A 26,127-nucleotide genomic window follows, 5' to 3' on the forward strand; every position below is an offset into this window, starting at 1 on the left:
TTGACCTTTATTTAACTAGGTAAGTCAGTTAAGAACTAATAATTATTTTATAATGACGGCCTAAGAAGAAGAAGACGACGCTGGGCCTCAAGTGTCTCCAGGTATGAGGCCTCGGTCACCCTCATGAAGTTCAGGTATTCGCTGGTTGTGCTCCAAGTGTGTTCTCTTCCCTGAGAAAATATACAGTACCTGTCAAAAGTTTGGAAACATACTCATTCAAGGGTTTTTCTTTATTTTTACTATTTTCTACATTGTAAAATAATAATGAAGACATCAAAATTATGAAATAACACAGAATCATGTAGTAACCAAAAAAGTGTTGCACAAATCAAATATATTTTATATTTCAGATTCTTCAAAGTAGCCACCCTTGATGACAGCTTTGCACACTCTTGGCATTCTCTCAACCAGCAGATGAAATGAGATTTACGGTACGGGAATTATAAGGTACAGACTCCATAGCAAACCTGAGGGCAGCCAGTGTGAGTGCAGTTTTGTTCGCCAACCATGGATTGTCTCAGCAAAGGTATTAAATCTTATCCACCAAAGGCCAGTGTGGGACCAACCAGATACACCAATGATGCAAATAATATAAGTCTTGGCTCAGAATATGATGATGTCTCCTTAAATAATGTCTCCTTAAATAATGTTTAAGAACATAACCCTGCCATGACAAAAGCCGTTCTGTTGATAAGATTGCCCAGCCCTGTTGAAGACCGATGTGTGATTTGGGCTAAACAAGTCAACATGACAATTAACATTGAACTGTTCACCAACCGAGAATAGACCCTTGGGGTGCTGAGCTCAGGGGTTGTAGGAGCATTGATTATGTTGATGGACCCTGGGTGTCGGGGTGCAGGGCTCTGAGGTTGTGGCTTCACCATTCGAGCATGTTGCAGCTTCTTCTGAGTCCGTAAGTTCAGGAATGACCTCTGAAAGTATACAAACAGTATAACGTAAATAGGATACTCTGACAAACGTCAAACATGTAGCTAAGTTTTCCATGTATGTTTGTATGACAAGTTACTGACCCTGGTTCACGTCGCATCGCAGTGCAAACTCTCACACGCTACAGCTATAGTAGCTAGCTGCACTAAAGACATTGCTAGCCATCTAGAATTTGGCTAAAAACAATGGATTACCGTGTTGATCATCGCTGCTTGCCGACATCATGGCTTCAAATATCGCTGTTGGTTGTGTCGAGAATAGCATCGACGGAGTTGACATCACAGGTTTGCATCGGTCAAAATGGAGACTGGTAAAACGGAAAACGACTCGTTTTCTAATTGATAGTGTCAAAATTGGACATGGAATAATGGAAAACAAATATCATTGATCAAACAAATGAACAAAGTTGGCTTGCAAGCTAGTACTAACTGGATGGCTATTGACTAGCTGGCTGACTACTGACTAGCTAGCACTAACGTTAGCTGGCTATTGACTAGCTGGCTGGCAAGCCCTACCTGGTTACTGGCTATAGTCATGCTAGCTAGTGAAAGTAAGTTAATCCCTCAACCTGCTACAAGATGAAGCTGACCGGCCAGAGTTACCTGCTGCAGAAAGGTCTGATATCTCCATTACTTTCTGTAGCTAACGTAAACTCACCCAATTCCGTACAAATGTGCGCAACCACGACATTCAAACGAGGCTGCAAAGAAAACTAATGGGACTGTGTTGACTTCAAAATCTGGGGTGTGAACTACGTTTCTATCCAAGCGTTGATCGACATGGTAATGGCTCTATAGTATTGGAGAAAAGTTGAAAAAACTGACCCTCCGTTACATCGTGACGTGTCATGCCGTAACGTACAGCACGCATAAAGCAACTATTTCTGTCTTACAATCTCTCTCCACCAGGTGTAGCACTTCTCTCATCGTTTAAAAACAAGATATGGACAGTGACGGGGTAAGGGGGGATACCTAGTCATTTTTTGCGTCATTACTGTAAGCGATCATGACTCTCAAAGCCGCTGTTTACTTCTGAAGATCACTTTAGCACCGCCCTAAAAACCCGATTCAAATTCGACACAAACCTTCTAAAAGATATGTAATGACACATTATATAAACTCTTTATAGTGTTTTATTGACATTTTAGAGGCGATAAGGTGATAAGTTGGACAGATCCTTCTCACTACCACGCATTAGTGTCACTTCCCCACCCGCCATTTTTAAAAAGACCCGACGGAGCTCATTGCCTTCTTCAATCATGCAGAAACGGGCAGCTTGGAGGTCATGTCATTAATTTTGTTGGAAAGGGGAGAAATTGTGCTTTACAATGGTATTGACATTACAGATGATCTGGAAGTATTGCGTTTTTGGGGCACTAAAATAAGGTAAATTGTACAGACCAAGGCTCTGTACAAAAGTGAGTGAGTTTACGTAAAAAAAATTTGTCGGCTGATGGTGTTAATTGACTGAGAAATTCTTCTTCTTTGATGAGGTTTAACGGCGGTTGGCATCCAATAATTGTTGCATTACCGCCATCTACTAGACTGGAGTACAACTGCCTTATACTTTGCTTGATTTTTTTTTATATATAAACAAATACCATACCATCTAACACTACACTCACAAAAAATAAATAATAATAACACCACCCTACTCCACTATTTAAATCTATTTAGTCCTACCTCATGCCAACAACCTGAAAGGATGGGACACCGCTACTCAACACACCCTGTAACTCTTCTGATGTCAAGTCTTGCACACCCAAATACCTCTCTGCGGCTGCCACCACAACCTCAATTTTCTGCAACCTACATTCCATCCCTGCAGTACAGTTGATAACCATTACTATAAATGCAAAAAATCCAATCTTACTGCAACATATATCACTTGTTGGCCTATCACTCTGTACTGGTACATATCTACTACTCACACCACTCCTCTCAGGATCCCTCCCCCTTGACCCATCTTCCTCTACTTTCTTCACTGCCTCAGCATATGACAACTTCTGCACTACTCTAACCCTGGAAACCTCAACGTGCCTCTCTCGCACGGGACATTTCTGATCCCCAGCCCCATGGGCACCCCTACAATTAACACATACCACTACTTTCCCCAATGCTACACATTCCTTTGTCTCATGCCCTTTTGCACATTTCTCACACCTAGGAACCTCCTTCCTACACACTGCTGCCACATGCCCATAAGCTGTAACAATGCAGGATAACTTATATATCCTAACATCACTTTGTCGGGCAAAGACTAAATATCAAAACTCAAAAGAACAGACAATGACTCTTCTATTTCACCACTCACGCCACCCTGTCTGCGTCGCACCAAACGACGAGCATCACACCAAATGACGAGCATCGCAAACACCAGGAATCTTCTCCTTCAGTTGGTCAGCTTTGACATTTACTGCTACCCCATTAATCACTCCTTTCAATGGCACCCTTTTCTTGAGAGCAAAACAATTCACATTTCTTGTCCCCGTTCGTTTAACGTGGAGGGCCTTCTCCCCTGACCAGCAGAAACACAAAAATTTTGACCACTTCTGGTTACCCTCAATAATTCCACAACACACAACTCTGTTTTCACCTGAAACCAAAAATGGATCAGCCAAAAGGCAACGGTACACTTTTTCCAAAAACTTCAATCCTACTGTCACAGACTCATCTGTATCCTGACCCTCGCTCGGTGCAAGCCTCGGCTCCGAGAACTTCACCACACCTACCATCTCCGATACTTCGACCTCATTCGCTTCCATTCTCCTCCTGTCTTCAGCTCACTGTGCTTACACTTTCTACCATTCTTCTTTAAATTAACAAACCATCTCTCTTTTTTCTGCCATTTTTAACATACTTAAGCTCACCCTCTTCCATCTCTCTTAGAGCTCCTCTGCCTCTCTTTTTCCCTCCATTCTTCCTCCGTATTCCAAGTATATGTCTCCTGAAGATAATACTGCATCTTGTTCTTGCCTTCTCAAGGAACACCATTTAACCGGCTGTCAGTCTCTGTACAATCAGCACAAACCCCTCGAGATGTAGCGCCCCAACAGTGCATCCCAGATAAAGCAGCTGCTTCGTCTTGATGTTCTTCTTCATCAAAAGCTACTGCGACGCTTTTCCATTTCAAACAAGCGCGCCCTTCCAACCACTATCCACCGTCTCGCTTCGTGCGCTTGATACCCTCCAGCAGCCTATTTGATCCACTACCCTCTTTCAGTCTTTACTGAGAAATAATGAACATCAGTTACTACAAATTGTTACCTATCTGGAACTTTGCATAGCTAACTTAGTGATTGCTTACACATACAACAATATGTGACCGACCGGCTCAATTCGGTCTTAAGTAGCAAAATTTGAAATTTAGTTTTTTACATAAAGTAGAGACTTTGAGCTAGAAAATGGCATATCATACACTACAGTTGAGGAACAATGGAACAGTATTTCTGCTTTGAAAGTTGATCAACTTGTAAACCCACTTTTGAGAAAATGGCCCTTGAATGTTTTGGTACACCTACTGGAGAGCTCTTCTTTTTCTACACCCATTTAGCATCATTCACATCCTCTTAAGCCTTAGCCCCAGCCATCTCTTTAAGGATTCACAAGTGAGGACAAGTGAGTATGTTAGTGTACTAAACCACCAAAGATTTCGAGACTAAAATCTGGTTTATACTACTACGTCTATCGACATGTCCCCAGACAGTTGTCGCAGTGACATCATGACATCTATTGTCATCCAACGTCAAACTTGTAGTTGTCATTATGAAAAGGTATGAACACAAAAACGACAGGCCGCAGCCTGGTGGTCCAAAATAGCATAACTGGTGTATTATAACATCGATAAACCCATCAGTTTAAAAATTAAATATATAATATTAAAATCTTTTAAATAATAAGAATGGAAGACGTTCCTAATTAAACACTGTTGTTTTGTGCATTTGTGTCTGAGTGTGTGTGTGTATATTGGAGTTTCACAATGGGAGCCAAAAGAAGTAAGGGAGAACCTTGCCTGCCCCATCTGTTGATTGGACCAGTGAAGGTAAAGGCAGATGAATGGGCAGAGACATTCTGGAACAGGTACTTCTCCAGCACAAAGTAGCAGATTTTCCATTAAAAGGCACATTGAATTAAATTTTATTAGCAGAATGTAGAAATAAGTTAGAGATGTTTGAGGAAACCAAGAAATGTCAAATAGATTGGGGTAAGTTTACAAAGTGGGAGATGGAAGCCAAAAGACAGTCCGGCAGGACAGTTATAGGAATAATGGTGAAAGAAAGTAACAAGAAGAAACACACGGAGGAATATAAGAAAAGAAGGAAAAACAAAGATGATGATGATGATGATGACTTTCCATGCCCCTATTATACCCCTGTATCCACTGCACTAGCACCAGCCCTGGTTGTTCGACAGCAGCTCACTCAGCTGTCTCCCACGCCGCAGCTCTACCCCCAAAAAGACCTGATACAACTGCGGGACCAGCAGGACCCTAGGAGGTGGCCCATGAGCAAGCTGTTCCGTACACCGCCCACATTAACTCTGACTTTTTATCAAGGATGGGGCCAGCACAGGCAGGCTCAGGGAGCTCCTCCAAACAATGGACAGAAGGGAAGAGGAAGGGGTGGAGGAAGGGGAGCCAGTGCTGACGGACGGGCTGGATGAAAGCCACTACAGGATAAGATCTTTGCTTGGCATTTGCATTTGCTGGCATTTCGCCAGAACATGTTGAAACGAATCTACCAAACAGAGGGCAGCGGGGGAAGGTTGGAAAACCAGACCTCCACCAAAAACAAGCCTTTACAACCCATATATGGACTGACATGAGGTAGAGACAGTTGACACCCTTGGACAGCATTTAAAGATTTTTTTTCTAACCCCAGTGAGGAACCGATGGTTTGTCTCTTCGTCAATGAGCACTCTCATCTGAATATACCAGAGCGCAGAATAACTGATGAATTTATGAACGCTCAACACCCGTTTAATATGGCTGGTGTCAGTAAACGTCGGGGAAAAGAACGTAATTAAATTGTCGCCAGCAGCACAGTTAGAAGACTTCTAGTTTGGTGTAGCGTCATCTCCGTTCCAATTTTCTGGAAGCTTTCTTCAGGGCTCGGGTATTTTCTGTATATCAGGGAGCTAGTTTCTGATGAAAAATGTTTTTTGTTTTTATGGGTGCGACTGCATCTAGAGTATTATGCAAGGTTCAATTTAGTTCCTTAGTTAGGCGGTTTATTTTAGAATTTTGGGTAGGTGGAGGGAGTCTGGAAGGGCATCTAGGAATCTTTGGGTCGTCCGAGAATTTATAGTACGGCTTTTGATGATCCATGGTTTGGGTCTGAGCAGATTTGTTTGCGACTGCAAACGTAATAAAATGATGGTCCAATTGTCCAGGATTATGAGGAAATATATTAAAATCCACAATATTTATTCCACGGGACAAAACTAGGTCCAGAGTATGACTGTGGCAATGAGTAGGCCCGAAAACATTTTGGACAAACCCACTGAGTCGATGATGGCTCCAAAAGCCTTTTTGAGTGGGTCTGTGGACTTTTCCATGTGAATTTTAAAGTCACCAAAAAGTACAATATTATCTGCCATGACTCCATGGTCTGATAGGAATTTAGGGAACTCAGTGAGGAATGCTGTATATGGCCCAGGAGGCCTGTAAACAGTAGCTATAAAAAGTGATTGAGTAGGCAGCATAGATTTCTTGACTAGAAGCTGAAAAGATGAAAACACAGTCATTATTTGGGGGGTAAATTGAAATTTGCTCTCGTAAATGTTAGCAACACCTCCGCCTTTGCCGGATGCGCGGGGATATGGTCACTAGTGTAACCAGGAGGAGAGGCCTCATTTAACACAGTAAATTCATCAGGGTTAAGTCATGTTTCAGTCAGGTCAATCACATCAAGATTGTGATCTGTGATTAGTTCATTGACTATAACTGCCTTGGAAGTGAGGGATCTAACATTAAGTAGCCCTATTTTGAGATGTGAGATACCACAATCTCTTTCAATAATGACAGGAATGGAGGAGGTCTTTATTGCAGTGAGATTGCTAAGGCGAACAAAGCCATGTTTAGTTTTACCCAACCTAGATCGAGGCACAGCTGAGCTGACTACACTGACTGCTGGTGGCAGACTCCACTAAGCTGCACCCTGCTGCCTGGCCTGCACCCTGCTGCCTGGCTTGCACCCTGCTGCCTGGCCTGCACCCTATCTCATTGTGGAGTTAGAGGAGTTAGAGCCCTGTCTATATTCATAGATAAGATGAGAGCACCCCTCCAGCCAGGATAGAGTCCATCACTCCTCAGCCAGGCTTGGTCCTGTTTGTGGGTGAGTCCCAGAAAGAGGGCCAATTATCTACAAATTCTATCTCATGGGAGGGGCAGAAAACAGTTTTCAACCAGCGATTGAGTTGTGAGACTGCTGTAGAGCTCATCACTCCCCCTAACTGGGAGGGTGCCAGAGACAATTACTCGATGCCGACACATCTTTCTAGCTGAGTTACACGCTGAAGATATGTTGCTCTTGGTGACCTCTGCCTGTTTCATCCTAACATTGTTGGTGCCGATGGGATAACAATATCCCTATACTCTCTACACTCAACAGTTTTAGCCTAAGCCAGCACCATCTTCAGATTAGCCTTAACGTCAGAAGCCCTGCCCCCTGGTAAACAGTGTATGATCGCTAGATGATTCTTCAATTTGTCAGAGGTAATGGTGGAAGGCTTCGGCGTCTCAGACCCCGTAACGGGTGGAGGGGAGACCAGAGAAGGCTCGGCCTCTGACTGAGACTCGTTGCTTAATGGGGAGAAATGGTTGAACGTTTCTATCGGCTTAATGAGCGACACCGGTTGAGCATTCCTTCAGCATTTCCTTCCAGAAGCCATGATAAAATTGTCCGGCAGCGGGGACTGTGCGAGGGGATTTATACTACTATCTGTACTTATTGGTGGCACAGACGCTGTTTCATCCTTTCCTACACTTAAATTAACCTTCACCTGGGCTTGCACCATGGCTATCTTCACCATAAGGCAATCATTCTCCTGAATATTATGAGTACAGTGACTGCAATTAGAAGGCATAATGTTAATGTTACTACTTAGCTTCGGCTGGTGGAGGTCCTGAAGAACCATGTCCAGATAAAGCGTCCGGGGTGAAAAAGTTGAATGAAAAAAGTTGAGTGAGGGAAAAAATATAAATATAAAAACGGTAAAGTTGGCAGGTAGCAAAGTAACATTAGCAACAAACCACAAGTCCACAAGTTGTGACCAGAAATGACATATGGGTATTCGAACACTGCTTGGGTATGTGAGTATACTGATAAAATGTGTATGCACAGTTGAAGTCGGAAGTTTACATACACCGTAGCCAAATACATTTAAACTCAGTTTTTCATAATTCCTGACATTTAATCCTAGTAAATATTCCCTGTTTTAGGTAGGTTAGGATCACCACTTTATTTTAAGAATGTGAATAACAGTAGAGAGAATGATTTATTTCAGCTTTAATTTCTTTCATCACATTCCCAGTGGGTCAGAAGTTTACACACACTCAATTAGTATTTTGTAGCATTGCCTTGAAATTGTTTAACTTGGCTGAAACCTTTCGGGTAGCCTTCCACAAGCTTCCCACAATAAGTAGGGTGAATGATGGCCCATTCCTCCTGACAGAGCTGGTGTAACTGAGTCAGGTTTGTAGGCCTCCTTGCTCGCACACGCTTTTTCAGTTCTGCCCACAAATTTTCTATAGGATTGAGGTCAGGGCTTTGTGATGGCCACTCCAATATCTTGACTTTGTTGTCCTTAAGCAATTTTGCCACAACTTTGGAATAATGCTTGGGGTCATTGTCCAATTGGAAGACCCATTTGCGACCAAGCTTTAACTTCCTGACTGATGTCTTGAGATGTTGCTTCAATATATCAAAATAAGTTTCCTGCCTCATGATGCCATCTATTTTGTGAAGTGCACCAGTCCCTCCTGCAGATGTTTAAAGGCACAGTCAACTTAAAGTAAACTTCTGACCCACTGGAATTGTGATACAGCAAATTATAAGTGAAATAATCTGTCTGTAAACAATTGTTGGAAAAATTACTTGTGTCATGCACAAAGTAGATGTCCTAACCGACTTGCCAAAACTATAGTTTGTTTACAAGAAATTTGTGGAGTGGTTGAAAAACAAGTTTTAATGACTTTAACCTAAGTGTATGTAAACTTCGACTTCAACTGTATGTTTTGATGGCAGGTTTGAAACCTGTTATCAAAATGGATATTGAGGGGTTAGGGGAAAAATACCGAAGCATAGAGCGACAACTCCCCATTTTAGGTGAAAAATCATTGTCATTGTAAAAATAAGTGTGGCAAAGCAGGGTCACAAAGTGTCATATGAGGAAGCACAACTATCAAAACGAGGTAAAATTTTTAGGGGTTTTAATCTCGTGTGACACTTTATTCCATCTTATTCTGAAATAGATTTATAGAATTGATGAAAGGGAGAAGGGGGTCAAGAGTAGTTAAAGTCACAAATAAATAAATTCGACTCCCTGGTAAAGTAACGTTAGACTGAAAGACAGAGGTAGAGATTGTAGAGGAAAACAAGTGTTAGAGTGGGAGAGAAATGTGCTGGGTGATGGTGATTGAGAGGGCTTCTGAGTTAAAGGAAACAGTGATGTAGACTGGTGAAGGAAACAAAGGAAAATGGGAAGTTAATTGGATAGTAAGAATGTCAAAATGTAATTGTTGTGTACTACTTTAGAGGTAGCAAACTGAAAACTTACATATTAGTTTCTCTCTCTGAAATTTTTCGAGGCTGTTGCCTTGGGAGAGTAGTTAGTGAAATTGTTATGAAGTTTTTCAAAATATAAAGGTGTAACGGGTGTCGTAGGGTTTAGACCAAGACGCAACAGGGAAGTGTATACTCATCTTCTTTTTAATACTGAAGGTGAAACAAAATGAAACACGTATACAATTAAGAAAACAACACTAACAGTTCTGTCAGGTGAAGAACACAAAACAGAATACAACTACTCACAATTCAAACACACCCATAATTATAGGACCTTCAATCAGAGGCAATGATAGACAGCTGCCTCCAACTGAAGGCTCCAACACCAATTAATTAAACGTAGAAATACAAATGACTAGACAAAACATAGAAATAAACTAACATAGAACAATAACCAAAACCCTGGACTAATAAATCAAATACCCCTCTCTACATGGACACATACACACAACCACCCTGAACCACATAAAACAAATACCCCCTTCCACGTCCTGACCAAACTAAACACTAAAAAATAACACCTTTACAGGTCAGAACGTGACAAAAGGTATCCGGATTTGTCCGTAAAGGGATTTCCCAGATAAGTAAGGCCTGGCCATTGGGCTGTTTGTTTAGCCCTACGTTTTACCACAAAAACCAGCATGCACAAACAACCCACCAGTTAAACATATTTGTTAGTGGTGTTAATTTTGTGTTTGATTTGTTGTGTGGGGTCTTTTTTTTTATTTGGTTGTAAACCAGGTAAGCAGAGTGATGGAAATATTTGAAATGTTTTAAATGGTTTCGGAAGAACAGGGAAAGAAAAGGGAAAGAAAATATTTAATAGGACTGACTGACCTATAACCTCTGCTCTGATTTCCTGGTGAGGCCTGATCACCCTCACTAGAAAGACTGGAAACATTGGGTGAGATTTAAATGGGTTATGTAAACACTAATAATTAGGAAGAAGTTTATAATTTAGCAATAGTCTTATGTGTGATTCAGAACATGAGAAGGAGAGAGAGAGCGCTGTCCCTGAATAAGGGACACCTGTGTCTAGTCCATTTTACCATTACCTTATAAGATCCAATTATTTCCTTATGGAGTTAAAGAGTTGTAATTCTAATGTAATATGTTATTCCAATTATTATTATTATTTTTAACAGGCAGTGTTGTTGTTTTTAATTACTGGTCCCCTGGGGCCCTTCGGTAAATATGCAAATGTATTTCATCTCATGTCTGTCAATAAAAGGAAAAAAAGTTTTTCCCACCTCTAGTTCAATATGAAGAAGTGTATTGCTGTTTGTTGTCTTGCTTCCATAACAAATCTCATCAGATTGGGTCTGTTGTATGGTCGGGATGTCTCTCTGAGGATTAACCCTCTAACTCCTTGACCCTGTAACTTTGCAGTGAGATCACCAAGATGATAGGGGACTATAAGCCAATTTGGGGGAAAATGGTTTAAAATGCGTATTCTTATTCTCTTTGACATTTGTTTTAGAAATCTGTATTAAGAATATTGCTAGTAGTAATCATTTGTCATACAGTAAATAATTTGTCTGGATTTCCTAAATCAGAAATGCCCTAAACTAAACTGTTGTTCTGGTCTATCCTCTCTTGAGGTTATGGCAAAGGTGACCTCAGATTGTATCTAGATACATGAAAGGGATAATTTGACCAAGAACAGTGTGAACATCAACTCCCCCTAACCGACTGAAGCAATGTCGATAACGACGCTCAGTATGGTCCTGCACCACTCATACCATAAGACCGAGCCAGCAACCAGTCCAAGCTATCAACTGCATTTTCTCTCATGGCTTTTACTCTCAGGAGTGCGACATGAGTCCATGTGGATGAGCATGGGAAGAGATCCTGTCAACTTCTTTCATGCTGCTGGTGTACTGGTAGGAAAATGGACAAGATATAATGGATTGTAAAGGACAGTGAGAGACATCATCAAGGGCCATCCACTTTGAGCATGTGCCATTTGGGAGGAAGAACTGAAACACTATCTGAAGAAGAACATGAAGACACGCCAGAAGGATGAGTGCCGGGAAACAGGGGGTGGTCAACCGTGTCCGTAATTGATTTAGGCTTATCCAAAATGATTTATTTGGGGTATCAGGTTGATTGTGGAGGTCTGCACACTGTGAAATGTATAGTAATTTTGACTAAGAATGAATTGAGATACCAATCTGTCATTACCACAAGTGATGAGAATAGTTCATGCTGGAAATATAAGATGAATATACTGTTTGTAAATGTACATTCTAACTGTGTCGATGTATGCTATATTGAGGGTCTTGAATTTGAGTGATAGACTCAACGTGGAGCATCGAAGACTGTCATTCTAAATTTGGATTGTATAACATTGAACGTAGGGGTTTTGTTTTACCATGTTATCAGAATTCTAATGTTAAAGTGCATCAATACATATGGCTTTCTGGATGATACAGTACAATTGACTTGAGCATGTTTTAGTATGTTTATAACTATGTATGTGTTTGAGAAGTAGTGACTAACGTGTTATGGGTTAGGTAGAATTATTTATTTGTACATACTGGGCACATGTTTGAGACAGAATGTTTGCATAAGATTGTGCCAAATGATAGGTGATCATTGCTGTACATTCATAACTCGGGGTGAGGGTAACTTGACTATTGTAGTGGAACATCTGACAGATGACAGCGGGGGTATTGCAAATTAACACCAACCAGACAATTGGAATCCATTTGGATGGGTTCAGGCATTATTTGGTGTTATGGGAGCAACAATATTCATTGGTTGATTTATGGCTAAGTATTTATTTTTCAATACATTTTTAATATTTTTTTTTCAATAAATGCTTATAATATTGATCCTTCTTGTCATGCCACTACTGACCCCTGAAGGAGACGCCTAAGAACCCTATCTACCTGATTTATATCCTATGTCTGATTACATGTCTGATTACATGTCTGATGAAGATGATGATAATCCATAACACCAAGGTAAAAACATTTACTTAATGGTGCAGCATGTCCATAGGCAATGCTCACAGTGGGGGTTATGTGAATGATGCTCCCAAGGTAGAGTTAAGTCTGTCGTGACATTGTATCATTAATGTGACGACTGCTATTCATCGAATAATTAACTGTGTTTATAATTACGTGATGAAATTTATTAGGTAACCATTAAGTCAGTAACCTGTGGCACCATGGGAAGTTTGTTTAATGAGTTACCGTTTACCAAATTCACTCAAACAATATCAGAATATCGATTTCCTAGCAGACACTAATTAATTAATTTCCTAATCAGTCTTATCCTGAATGTCGCATAATTCGTAAATCTGCAGAAACCCAGGTCTCACTAAATCATTCCGTACCACACAAATTAGGTTGATTATTTATTTACTAACAAAGCTAAACAGTCTAGGTTATTGGTTATAACCATACAATGGCAACAGGTCCCTAGCGGACCAACACAATATGACACGTGTTACACAAAATGTAGATTTAAAGAAAGAGAGAAAGTGCACAAGATAAAAGCACACGTGGATACATTTGTAAACTATGCTTAGTTTAGCCCTAACACCTTGCCCCGAACTGGGTCAGAATTATAATTAATGTATTTACTTGTTGAAAGTCTCCATTGGGTATCTCTTCGTGGACCGAGTTCCGCTTAGAAGGTTTAGCCGACGACCTTCTCCTCCGATGGCGGCGTCTCCTTCGTTACCGGGTGTAAGTCTCTGATTGTCCACACAATGTCAGTGTCCTTTCTCTTAGTGGTCTGTTCCCTTGCACTCGTTCTGTGAGAGTGGACTTCTGAGGAGGCTAATCAGCCGTGTCGAAGCTCCCAGCTTGGGTAGGAGGGCCATGTAGACAATGGATGACTGAAAGAATAATTGGTTGGTTCTTCTTGAATTCACCTTCTTAGATACAGTAATCAACCGTAGTCTTGATTGTTAACCTCTCTGGCGCATGTGGGACGAACTCGTCCCACCTACGTAACAGCCACTGAAATCCAGTGGCGCGATTTTTGAATCGTTAGAAATACTATTACTTCAATTTCTCAAACATATGACTATTTTACAGCTATTTAAAGACAAGAATCTCGTTAATCTAACCCCACTGTCCGATTTCAAAAAGGCTTTACAACGAAAGCAAAACATTAGATTATGTCAGCAGAGTGCCCAGCCAGAAATAATCAGACACCCATTTTTCAAGCTAGCATATCATGTCACATAAACCCAAACCACAGCTAAATGCAGCACTAACCTTTTATGATCTTCATCAGATGACACACCTAGGACATTGTGTTATACAATACATGCATGTCTGTTCAATCAAGTTCATATTTATATCAAAAACAGCTTTTTACATTAGCATGTGACGTTCAGAAAAAGCATAACCCCCGCAAACTTCCGGGGAATTTCCTAACAGTTTGCTAAATTACTCACGATAAAGGTTCACAAAAAGCATAACAATTATTTTAAGAATTATAGATACATTACTCCTCTATGCACTCGATATGTGCACTCGATATATTTTAAAATAGCTTTTCGGATGAAGCACATTTTGCAATAATCTAAGTACATAGCCCGGCATCACAGGGCTAGCTATTTAGACACCCACCCAGGTCAGCCTCCACCAAAATCACATTTCCTATAAGAAAAATGTTCTTACCTTGCTTGTTCTTCGTCAGAATACACTGCCAGGACTTCTACTTCAATAACAAATGTTGGTTTGGTCCCAAATAATCCATCGTTATATCCAAACAGCGACGTTTTGTTCGTGAGTTCTAGACACTATCAGAATGCTACATCACGGTCTTGCGCATGGCGCATTGGCGTGACAAAAAATTTCTAAATATTCCATTACCGTACTTCGAAGCATGTCAACCGCTGTTTAAAACCAATTTTTATGCCATTTATCTCGTAGAAAAGCGATAATATTCCGACCGGGATTATGCATTGAGCCTAAACAGCCGAATTAAATTTCTCCTCAGGAGCGAATCGTGCACGCGCCTCATTCAAAGGTCCTCTGATCCGCCACTTACCAAAGGCGATAATGTGTTTCAGCCTGAGGCTGCCTCGTCAACCTTCAGGTATTTCCCGGGTTCTGAGAGCCTATCGGAGCCCTGGGAATTGTCACGTTACAGCTAAGATCCTTACTTTTCAATAAACAGATGCAAGACGCACGACTCCTTGTCAGACAGGGTACTTCCTGCATGAAACCTTGTCAGGTTTTTGCCTGCCATAGGAGTTCTGTTATACTCACAGACACCATTCAAACAGTTTTAGAAAATTCTGAGTGTTTTCTATCCAAACCTGAACAATAATATGCATATTCTAGCTTCTGAGTTGGTGTAGGAGGCAGTTAAAAATGGGCACATATTTTTTCCAAAATTCTCAATACTGCCCCCTATCCCAAACAGGTTAAGAGGTTCCTTTGTCCTCTTCCTTGTGTTGCGTTTTGGGATCGTGACTATCTTCGATCATGTTGTAGCTGTGGTCCGTTTAAGTCTGTATGTAAATTCTTAACGCACAAGTCTTATACCCTTGGGTCACAAACGGGTGTTTCCGTCTTTATGGCATGCTCTCTGGGTTCCCTGTGGCGTAGCTCGTTACAAGGCAAGTTATCAGGATTTTACTCTGATCTAGTTTAGACAATTAAATTCACAGTTCATCTTTACAAAAACATTCTCTTTGATCTGGATATTTTCTACACAACGCACAGAATGTAAACATCATGTACATATTATGAAAACTCTTCAAGTTACATTGTTTTCATTATAACATCGTCATTTAACGTTTAATAACATAACAAAAATGACATTCATTTTCATATTCCATCTACCATTGTTACCACCATTTTGGCTGATGAAATATATTCTCCAAAAGTCCATTAATTTGATGTTCTGTAGATTCGTGCTGTAATCTCTCCATAAGGGCCACACAAAGTCTTTCAGGTCCCAAACACTTACAGGACCAAGGATTCATCTGCTGCTTTAAGATTTACAATGGGCGTGAGGTGTCATAACCCCCCCACCCCCCATCAATCCCTCTATACCTCTGCGGGAGTGAGGGATATCGCTGTAGAACTGTTATCCACGGTAAGCTGATCCTCACAGGCCAGTCATGACCGGGCCTACAGTCATGGTGACCCTGTGGCAATATGGACAGTCTCTTCGAAGCGATTGCCTTGTGTGTGGTGATAAAGTACACTGCTCAAAAAAGAAAGGGAACACTAAAACAACACATCCTAGATCTGAATGAATGAAATAATCTTATTAAATACTTTTTTCTTTACATAGTTGAATGTGCTGACAACAAAATCACACAAAAATAATCAATGGAAATTCAATTTATCAACCCATGGAGGTCTGGATTTGGAGTCACACTCAAAATTAAAGTGGAAAACCACACTACAGGCTGATCCAACTTTGATGTAATGTCCTTAAAACAAGTCAAAATGAGGCTCAGTAGTGTGTGTGGCCTCCACGTGCCTGTATGACCTCCCTACAACGCCTGGGCATGCTCCTGATGAGGTGGCGGATGGTCTCCTGAGGGATCTCCTCCCAGACCTGGACTAAAGCATCCGCCAACTCCTGGACAGTCTGTGTTGCAACGTGGCGTTGGTGGATGGAGCGAGACATGATGTCCCAGATGTGCTCAATTGGATTCAGTTCTGGGGAATGGGCGGGCCAGTCCATAGCATCAATGCCTTCCTCTTGCAGGAACTGCTGACACACTCCAGCCACATGAGGTCTAGCATGAGGTCTAAATAGATTGTACTTTTTCTATAAGAGGAGAGAGACAACTCTGTTCGTTGGGCCTTAACCATGCTCTTCAATAGTGCATAGTTAAATTACTTTGTCTTTACACATCTATTCACTACTGGCCAAATGCAGTCGCCATCCACTTCAGCTAGGATTTCCTGTTTTTCAGTTTCTCAATTGCTTAGACACAATTCCTGGAACAGCTCACCATTTTCTCAAATCGTCACACATAATTTTAAAAACACACCCCCTACGGTACAAACATCTAACTTCTGGGTCCCAATTCAAACTTTGACAAACAAGCTGTCAAAAACACTGCCTACATGACTGTTTGTTACACACTGGAGGGATTCATTCAAAACACTGCTACCAATCTGTTTAGAATAGTTTCAGAGAAATCATTTGGAACTTACTGTAACACATCACTATACAGTACTGTATTGATATGCTGGAGAGATGGACCATACTCTACATACTGTAAAAATTCTGCAATTACCTGCACATATTGGAATTGTTGCTCCTTAACTATGTTTGGATTCCTTTCAAAAGGCACACGGTACAGCTGCTTTGTCCTTATGTGGTTCTTCTGAACGATCCGGTCAATGGTGGAAATGCTGATGCTGTCCATTCCTTGGAAGACTACCTGGTTTTCAACTATTTGGGTTTGAATTTCCCTCAAACAGATGGCATTATTGGCAATCACCATATTCACCAGGGCAGTCTACTGCTCAGCTGTGAGAAGTCTCCGCCTACCTCCAATAGATGGCCGCCTCTGTTCTGCAAAAATGAAATTTGACCATTACTGACCTTTGGTCATCCATTACTGTGATAAATAGTACAATGAGAACAAAGAGGAGATTCAGTCTATATGCACTACAACATTACATGCATCACAGTAACAACAAGGCAAGTTACCTGTTTTCCGTTCTGAAAGTACGGACAATGGATACAACCGTGTAATGGCTTAGGTAGGGTTGCACTAGATGTCCAGCTTCTCTCATAGTCCTCCCATGTATGAGCACATGATGAACTAGGGTGCCACAGATTTCATCTGAGATTACTTGTCGTCGTTGTCGTCTTCGTGCTCTCTGTTGTCTTGCAACTTCACCATTGTCAGGATCCATTGCTCCAAAGCACATGGACATGCCTCTAGGCCCTATTTATTGATCCTGCAATTCTGATTGGTGTGTTAACAATTTTTAGGCTTAGTGTTTGCACCTGGAGAAAGGTGTGCTCTTTGAGTTTAGGTTGTGATGACTTGAGTTAATTATATAACGAATATATAGTGCAATGAATGATTTATTTGGCCACTTTTGTGAAAGATTTTGCAGAAAGAGTATTGACACGAATATTGACACGTGTGTAAACAGGTGAATAGTGTTTACAGCTATGGGAAATGTGTGTGTGTTTTGGGGAATGACGTAAGGATATGGGTTTTTGTGCTACAGGAACCAGTTTTTGTGTTTAAGCAACCGAGAGAAACTGTAATAATCTATGTAAAGCACTTTGGATGAAGTGTCTGACACAGGCTGTATTATTATGCTTATTTATGTATTGGTACTGTGTGTACAGTAAGGTATCCAATATCCTTAAAACTGACATGGTTTGAAGTTACTATTATTAGTCCTGCGTCAAGTCTAAAATAAGGTTGAATTGTAGAGCATTTACAGAATAACCCCTGTTGTAGAATTGTTTTACCCGCTAGATGGCAGTAATGTCCTACCACCTTCAAAGAGGTCTAATGTGAAAATGTTTCTATTCACCATTTAAGTACTGAGCAAATGTAAAAATTACTGAAATTCCCTGAACGTTGCTTTTATGGATACTAGATATACTACATGCACAAAAGTATGTGGACACCTGCTCATCGAATATCTCATTCCAAAATCATGGGGATGAATATGGAGTTGGTCCCCCCTTTGCTACTATAATTGCCTCCACTCACCTGGGAAGGCTTTCAACAGTTGGAACATTGCTGTGGGGACTTGCTTCCATTCAACCACAAGAGAATTAGTGAGGTTGGGCACTGATGTTGGGCTATTAGGCCTGTCTCGCAGTCGGCGTTCCTATTCATCCCAAGGTTTTCGATAGGGTTGAGGTCAGGGCTCTGTGCAGGCCAGTCAAGTTCTTTCACACCGATCTCGACAAACCATTTCTGTATGGACCTCGCTTTTTTTATACACCTGTCAGCAACGGGTGTGGCTGAAATAGTTAAATCCAATCATTTGAAGGGGTGTCCACATACTTTTGCATATACAGTTGAAGTCGGAAGTTTACGTACACCTTAGCAAAATACATTTAAACTCAGTTTTTCACAATTCCTGACATTTAATCCTAGTAAAAATTCCCTGTCTTAGGTCAGTTAGGATCGCCACTTTATTTTAAGAATGTGAAATGTCATAATAGTAGTAGAGAGAATTATTTCTTTCAGCTTTTATTTCTTTCATCACATTCCCAGTGGCTCAGACGTTTACATACATCGTTTTTGGTAGCATTGCATTTAAATTGTTTAACTTGGGTCAAACATTTCAGGTAGCCTTCCACAATAAGTTTGGTGAATTTTGGCCTATTCCTCCTGACAGAGCTGGTGTAACTGAGTCAGGTTTGTAGACCTCCTTGCTCGCACATGCTTTTTCAGTTCTGCCCACAAATTTTCTATGGGATTGAGGTCAGGGCTTTGTGATGCCCACTCCAATACCTTGACTTTGTTGTCCTTAAGCCATTTTGCCACAACTTTGGAATTATGCTGAGGAACACCTCCAATTGACTCAAATGATGTCAATTAGCTTCTAAAGCCATGACATCACTTTCTGGAATTTTCCAAGCTGTTTAAGGCATAGTCAACTTCTGACCCACTGGAATTATAAGTGAAATAATCTGTCTGTAAACAATTGTTGAAAAAATTACTTGTGTCATACATAAAGTAGATGTCCTAACCGACTTGCCAAAACTATAGTTTATTAACAAGAAATTTGTGGAGTGGTTGAAAAACGAGTTTTAATGACTCCAACCTAAGTGTATGTAAACTTCGAATTCAACTGTATAGTATACGACAAGTTGTGATCCAGTCACATGTGACACGTGACATGCAAAGTTTAAGCGTCAATTGAGTTTAAGTTGGTCATGTTGAGCCCCCAACTCCTGTCTGTAACTTTAAATATCTTAAATCCAGTTGGAGGTGTGGTCTGTACCTTGTGAATATTCCCTTTTGTTGTCTCTGCTATAAAATAAAGAGGAAGAGGCAAAGGCCTGAGGCTACAGCCCACTAACAAATGACCAGCCAGGCCACCACACACACTTGCAATACACTCCTCTCCCAGACCCCACCTACTTACACACATACAATTCAAGGAAGATCTAAGTCTGTATTCACAAAGTGTCTCAGGGTAGCATTTCTGATCTAGAGTCACTGACCAGGTCCCTCTATGTATGTAGCAGATTAAGCTGCTGTTTCAGCACTGAGGACTGGACCCCTGATCCACTGGACCCCTGATCCAAGCTAAAACTGGCGAGTGTAGAGAGTATAGAGATATTGTTATCCACGTCGGCACCAACGATGTTAGGATGAAACAGTCAGAGGTCACCAAGCGCAACATAGCTTCAGCATGTAAATCAGCTAGAAAGATGTGTCGGCATCGATTAATTGTCTCTGGCCCCCTCCCAGTTAGGGGGAGTGATGAGCTCTACAGCAGAGTCTCACAACTCAATCGCTGGATGAAAACTGTTTTCTGCCCCTCCCAAAAGATAGAATTTGTAGATAACTGGCCCTCTTTCTGGGATTCACCCACAAACAGGACCAAGCCTGGCCTGCTGAGGAGTGACGGACTCCATCCTAGCTGGAGGGGTGCTCTCATCTTATCTACGAACATAGACAGGGCTCTAACTCCTCTAGCTCCACAATGAAATAGGGTGCAGGCCAGGCAACAGGCTGTTAGCCAGCCTGCCAGCTTAGTGGAGTCTGCCACTAGCACAGTTAGCGTAGTCAGCTCAGCTTTCCCCATTGAGACCGTGTCTGTGCCTCGATCTAGGTTGGGCAAAATTAAAAATGGCGGTGTTCGCTTCAGTAATCTTACTAGTATAAAGACCTCCTCCATTCCTGCCATTATTGAAAGAGATTGTGATACTTCACATCTCAAAATTGGGTTACTTAATGTTAGATCCCTCTCTTCCAAGGCAGTTATAGTCAATAAACTAATCACTGATCATAATCTTGATGTGATTGGCCTGACTGAAACATGGCTTAAGCCTGATGAATTTACTGTGTTAAATGAGGCCTCACCCCCTGGTTACACTAGTGACCATACCCCCCGTGCATCCGGCAAAGGCGGAGGTGTTGCTAACATTTACGATAGCAAATTTCAATTTACAAAAAAAAAACAATGACGTTTTCGTCTTTTGAGCTTCTAGTCATGAAATCTATGCAGCCTACTCAATCACTTTTTATAGCTACTGTTTACAGGCCTCCTGGGCCATATGCAGTGTTCCTTACTGAGTTCCCTGAATTCCTATCGAATCTTGTAGTCATAGCAGATAATATTCAAATTTTTGGTGACTTTAACATTCACATGGAAAAGTCCACAGACCCACTCCAAAAGGCTTTCGGAGCCATCATCAACTCAGTGGGTTTTGTCCAACATGTCTCTGGACCTACTCACTGCCACAGTCATACTCTGGACCTAGTTTTGTCCCATGGAATAAATGTTGTGGATCTTAATGTTTTTCCTCATAATCCTGGATTATCGGACCACCATTTTATTGCGTTTACAATTGCAACAAATAATCTGCTCAGACCCCAACCAAGGAAGATTAAAAGTTGTGCTATAAATTCTCAGACAACCCAAAGATTCCTTGATGCCCTTCCAGACTCACTCTGCCTACCCAAGGACGTCAGAGGACAAGAATCAGTTAACCACCTAACCGAGGAACTCAATTTAACCTTGCGCAATACCCTAGATGCAGTTGCACCCCTAAAAATTAAAAACATCTGTCATAAGAAACTAGCTCCCTGGTATACAGAAAATACACGACGAGCTCTGAAGCAAGCTTCCAGAAAATTGGAACGGAAATGGCGCCACACTAAACTGGAAGTCTTCCGACTAGCTTGGAAAGACAGTACCGTGCAGTATCGAAGAGCCCTCACTGCTGCACGATCATCCTATTTTTCCAACTTAATTGAGGAAAATAAGAACAATCCGAAATTTCTTTTTGACACTGTCGCAAAGTTAACTAAAAAGCAGCATTCGCAAATGGAGGATGGCTTTCACTTCAGCAGTAATAAATTTATGAACTTCTTTGAGGAAAAGATCATGATCATTAGAAAGCAAATTACGGACTCCTCTTTAAATCTGGGTATTCCTCCAGGGCTCCATTGTCCTGAGTCTGCACAACTCTGCCAGGACCTAGGATCAAGGGAGATACTAAAGTGTTTTAGTACTATATCTCTTGACATAATGATGAAAATAATCATGGCCTCCAAACCCTCAAGCTGCATACTGGACCCTATTCCAACTAAACTACTGAAAGAGCTGCTTCCTGTGCTTGGCCCTCCTATGTTGAACATAATAAACGGCTCTCTATCCACCGGATGTGTACCAAGCTCACTAAAAGTGGCAGTAATAAAGCCTCTCTTGAAAAGGCCGAATCTTGACCCAGAAATTATAAAAAACTATCGGCCTATATTGAATCTTCCATTCCTCTCAAAAATTTTAGAAAAAGTTGTTGCGCAGCAACTCACTGCCTTCCTGAAGACAAACAATGTATACGAAACGCTTCAGTCTGGTTTTAGACCCCATCATAGCACTGAGACTGCACTTGTGAAGGTGGTAAATGACCTTTTAATGACGTCAGACCGAGGCTCTGCATCTGTCCTCATGCTCCTAGATCTTAGTGCCGCTTTTGATACCATCGATCACCACATTCTTTTGGAGAGATTGGAAACCCAAATTGGTCTACATGGACAAGTTCTGGCCTGGTTTAGATCTTATCTGTCGGAAAGTTATCAGTTTGTCTCTGTGAATGGTTCGTCCTCTGACAAATCAATTGTAAATTTCGGTGTTCCTCAAGGTTCCGTTCTAGGACCACTATTGTTTTCACTATATATTTTACCTCTTGGGGATGTCATTCGAAAACATAATGTTAAATTTCACTGCTATGCGGACGACACACAGCTGTACATTTCAATGAAACATGGTGAAGCCCCAAAATTGCCCTCGCTAGAAGCCTGTGTTTCAGACATAAGGAAGTGGATGGCTGCAAATTTTCTACTTTTAAACTCGGACAAAACAGAGATGCTTGTCCTAGGTCCCAAGAAACAAAGAGATCTTCTGTTGAATCTGACAATTAATCTGGATGGTTGTACAGTCGTCTCAAATAAAACTGTGAAGGACCTCGGCGTTACTCTGGACCCTGATCTCTCTTTTGAAGAACATATCAAGACTGCTTCAAGGACAGCTTTTTTCCATCTACGTAACATTGCAAAAATCAGAAACTTTCTGTCCAAAAATGACGCAGAAAAATTAATCCATGCTTTTGTTACTTCTAGGCTCGACTACTGCAATGCTCTACTTTCCGGCTACCCGGATAAAGCACTAAACAAACTTCAGCTAGTGCTAAATACGGCTGCTAGAATCCTGACTAGAACCAAAAAAGTTGATCATATTACTCCAGTGCTAGCCTCCCTACACTGGCTTCCTGTTAAGGCAAGGGCTGATTTCAAGGTTTTACTGCTAACCTACAAAGCATTACATGGGCTTGCTCCTACCTATCTTTCCGATTTGGTCCTGCCGTACATACCTACACGTACGCTACGGTCACAAGACGCAGGCCTCCTAATTGTCCCTAGAATTTCTAAGCAAACGGCTGGAGGTAGGGCTTTCTCCTATAGAGCTCCATTTTTATGGAATGGTCTGCCTACCCATGTGAGAGACGCAGACTCAGTCTCAACCTTTAAGTCTTTACTGAAGACTTATCTCTTCAGTAGGTCCTATGATTAAGTATAGTCTGGCCCAGGAGTGTGAAGGTGAACGGAAAGGCTGGAGCAACGAACCGCCCTTGCTGTCTCTGCCTTGTCGGTTCCCCTCTTCCCACTGGGATTCTCTGCCTCTAACCCTTTTACAGGGGCTGAGTCACTGACTTACTGGTGTTCTTCCATGCCGTCCATGGGAGGGGTGCGTCACTTGAGTAGGTTGAGCCACTGACGTGGTCTTCCTGTCTGGGTTGGCGCCCCCCCTTGGGTTGTGCCATGGCGGAGATCTTTGTGGGCTATACTCGGCCTTGTCTTCGGACGGTAAGTTGGTGGTTGTAGATATCCCTCTAGTGGTGTGGGGGCTGTGCTTTGGCAAAGTGGGTGGGGTTATATCCTGCCTGTTTGGCCCTGTCCGGGGGTATCATCGGATGGGGCCACAGTGTCTTCTGATCCCTCCTGTCTCAGCCTCCAGTATTTATGCTGCAGTAGTTTATGTGTCGGGGGGCTAGGGTCAGTCTGTTACATCTGGAGTATTCTCTTGTCTTATCTGGTGTCCTGTGTGAATGTAAATATGCTCTCTCTAATTCTCTCTTTCTTTCTCTCTTTCTTTCTTTCTCTCGGAGGACCTGAGCCCTAGGACCATGCCTCAGGACTACCTGGCATGATGACTCCTTGCTGTCCCCAGTCCACCTGGCCATGCTGCTGCTCCAGTTTCAACTGTTCTGCCTGCGGCTACGGAACCCTGACCTGTTCACCGGACATGCTTGTTGCACCCTCGACAACTACTATGATTATTATTATTTGACCATGCTGGTCATTTACGAACATTTTAACATCTTGACCATGTTCTGTAATAATTATCCACCCGGCACAGCCAGAAGAGGACTGGCCACCCCTCATAGCCTGGTTCCTCTCTAGGTTTCTTCCTAGGTTTTTGGCCTTTCTCAGGAGTTTTTCCTAGGGAGTTTTTCCCAGCCACCGTGCTTCTTTCACATGCATTGCTTGCTGTTTGGGGTTTTAGGCTGGGTTTCTGTACAGCACTTTGAGATTTCAGCTGATGTACGAAGGGCTATATAAATAAATTTGATTTGATTTGATTTGATCCACTTACCATTATAGGAAAAGTCACATGTAATAAGTCATTGTGGAGATGAGACAATTGTGTAAATATTGAATTGTGTCTATTGATGACATTTTATTATAGAGAATATAATTCTAATTCAGACTCTTCGCACCTGTTTATTGGGCCACAGTGCATAAAATTATTCTAAAAATGTATTTTTCATGCCCTCGCCTATGTAGACATAAAGCTTTCAGTATTGAAAACCAAAGAAATGTGTGCTTTCCAGGATATAAACAAAGATTTTTGGCATTCTTATCAAAATTTCAGAATGTTTTTCATTTCATTTTCCTTTAAGTTCAGTTGTATGTGGTAGCTTTTAATCCTTTCCAGCCCTTTTAAAAATCGGAAACATGTTTCTGATAGTTGTCATGTCAATATCTCAGTTCTACAGCCACCATCACTTTCATACAACCCCTCTTTTGATAGGTTACAATGTCTGCATTAATGGCATATGATTGGTTTAGGGGTTAAAGGGTGGGAATTGGAATTTCTTTTTTTGAATTTTTTTCAAAAGGAAAACTCAACACGAAAATGGCTAATTTGATGCTGCTGCCACAGGGAGGCACCTCTCCCCCACTCAATCTGACAGGTTATGTTCAACTTTGGCAGCGCCATCATTCCGATTTGGACAACAATATCAAGGTAAAAAAACAGTATATCATTCGTTTTTATGTTGGTAATGATAATATTTAAATCTGAGTATTTGTTTTTGATTGATAAGACGAGTCTGTATAATTAACTTTTTACACCTGGTGAGCTAACTAGCTACCAAACGAAGTAGACTTGAATAATAGAATTAGCTTGAAAGTGAGTTGACAATTTCTATCTGAGGTAGAAATTTATATTATCTGATCAATGACATCAATATTTTTTAAGTACTGTATATGAAAAGCTTTATGAAGTGAATCAAATATTTTTTTTAAATCTCCTCAGATAACTATGATGGCTTGTGTTGGTCAAGTAAGTCACCCAAGACGGCGCAAGGTAGCCAACTTGATTTAGCTCTTGTCTATGTTACAATAAACATTGTTACTTCACACAGTCTGCACTTGGGTCTTACCTTGATTCCTGATAGGGGGGTGCTGTGAAGGAAAATTGGATGGCTATATTTTACTAGCTAGTCATATTCCCACAGCTATGTACCTGGCTATATATTTCATTAGGTGTTTGTTTATCTGTGATATGATTCCTATAAAATATTAAGCCTTCTGGCTGTTGATTATCGCCTAAACAGTATGATTATAGCGTATAAATAATTACTTTGGTGTTCAGTTTGGCAACTAAATGTTGCTGGTCTAGCTGGTTTGTGACTTTGCTACTTACAGGCATACATGGCCATATTATTTCAGTTATGGACTATCAGATATGCAATTATCAGACATGCTTTTTTAAATGTTATAATGAAAACCTTTGGATAAATAAATGTAATTTTGCCACCTTGATAACTTGTGTATTCACTATTCACTTTCATTGATTCTCTTATGTAGTTAAGTGTATTCAGAATATCACTTTTGGTCAATCTTAGGCTATTCTTTAAAGGGGTGGTTACTGATTCATTTTCATTGTTTG

The 26,127-nt window shown here is 41.2% G+C and overlaps 1 long non-coding RNA gene across 1 annotated transcript; it reads left to right on the plus strand.

The window, feature by feature from the left end:
• Nucleotides 1–347: 347 nt before the first annotated feature.
• Nucleotides 348–12,570, plus strand: LOC115154944 (uncharacterized). The gene is made up of 2 exons (XR_003867974.1): nucleotides 348–431; nucleotides 11,543–12,570. It is a non-coding gene; the product is annotated as an uncharacterized LOC115154944 (long non-coding RNA).
• The last annotated feature ends 13,557 nt before the right edge of the window (nucleotides 12,571–26,127 follow it).

The sequence above is a fragment of the Salmo trutta genome, chromosome 19, assembly GCF_901001165.1.
Source record: "Salmo trutta chromosome 19, fSalTru1.1, whole genome shotgun sequence".
NCBI classification, from domain to species: Eukaryota; Metazoa; Chordata; class Actinopteri; order Salmoniformes; family Salmonidae; genus Salmo; species Salmo trutta.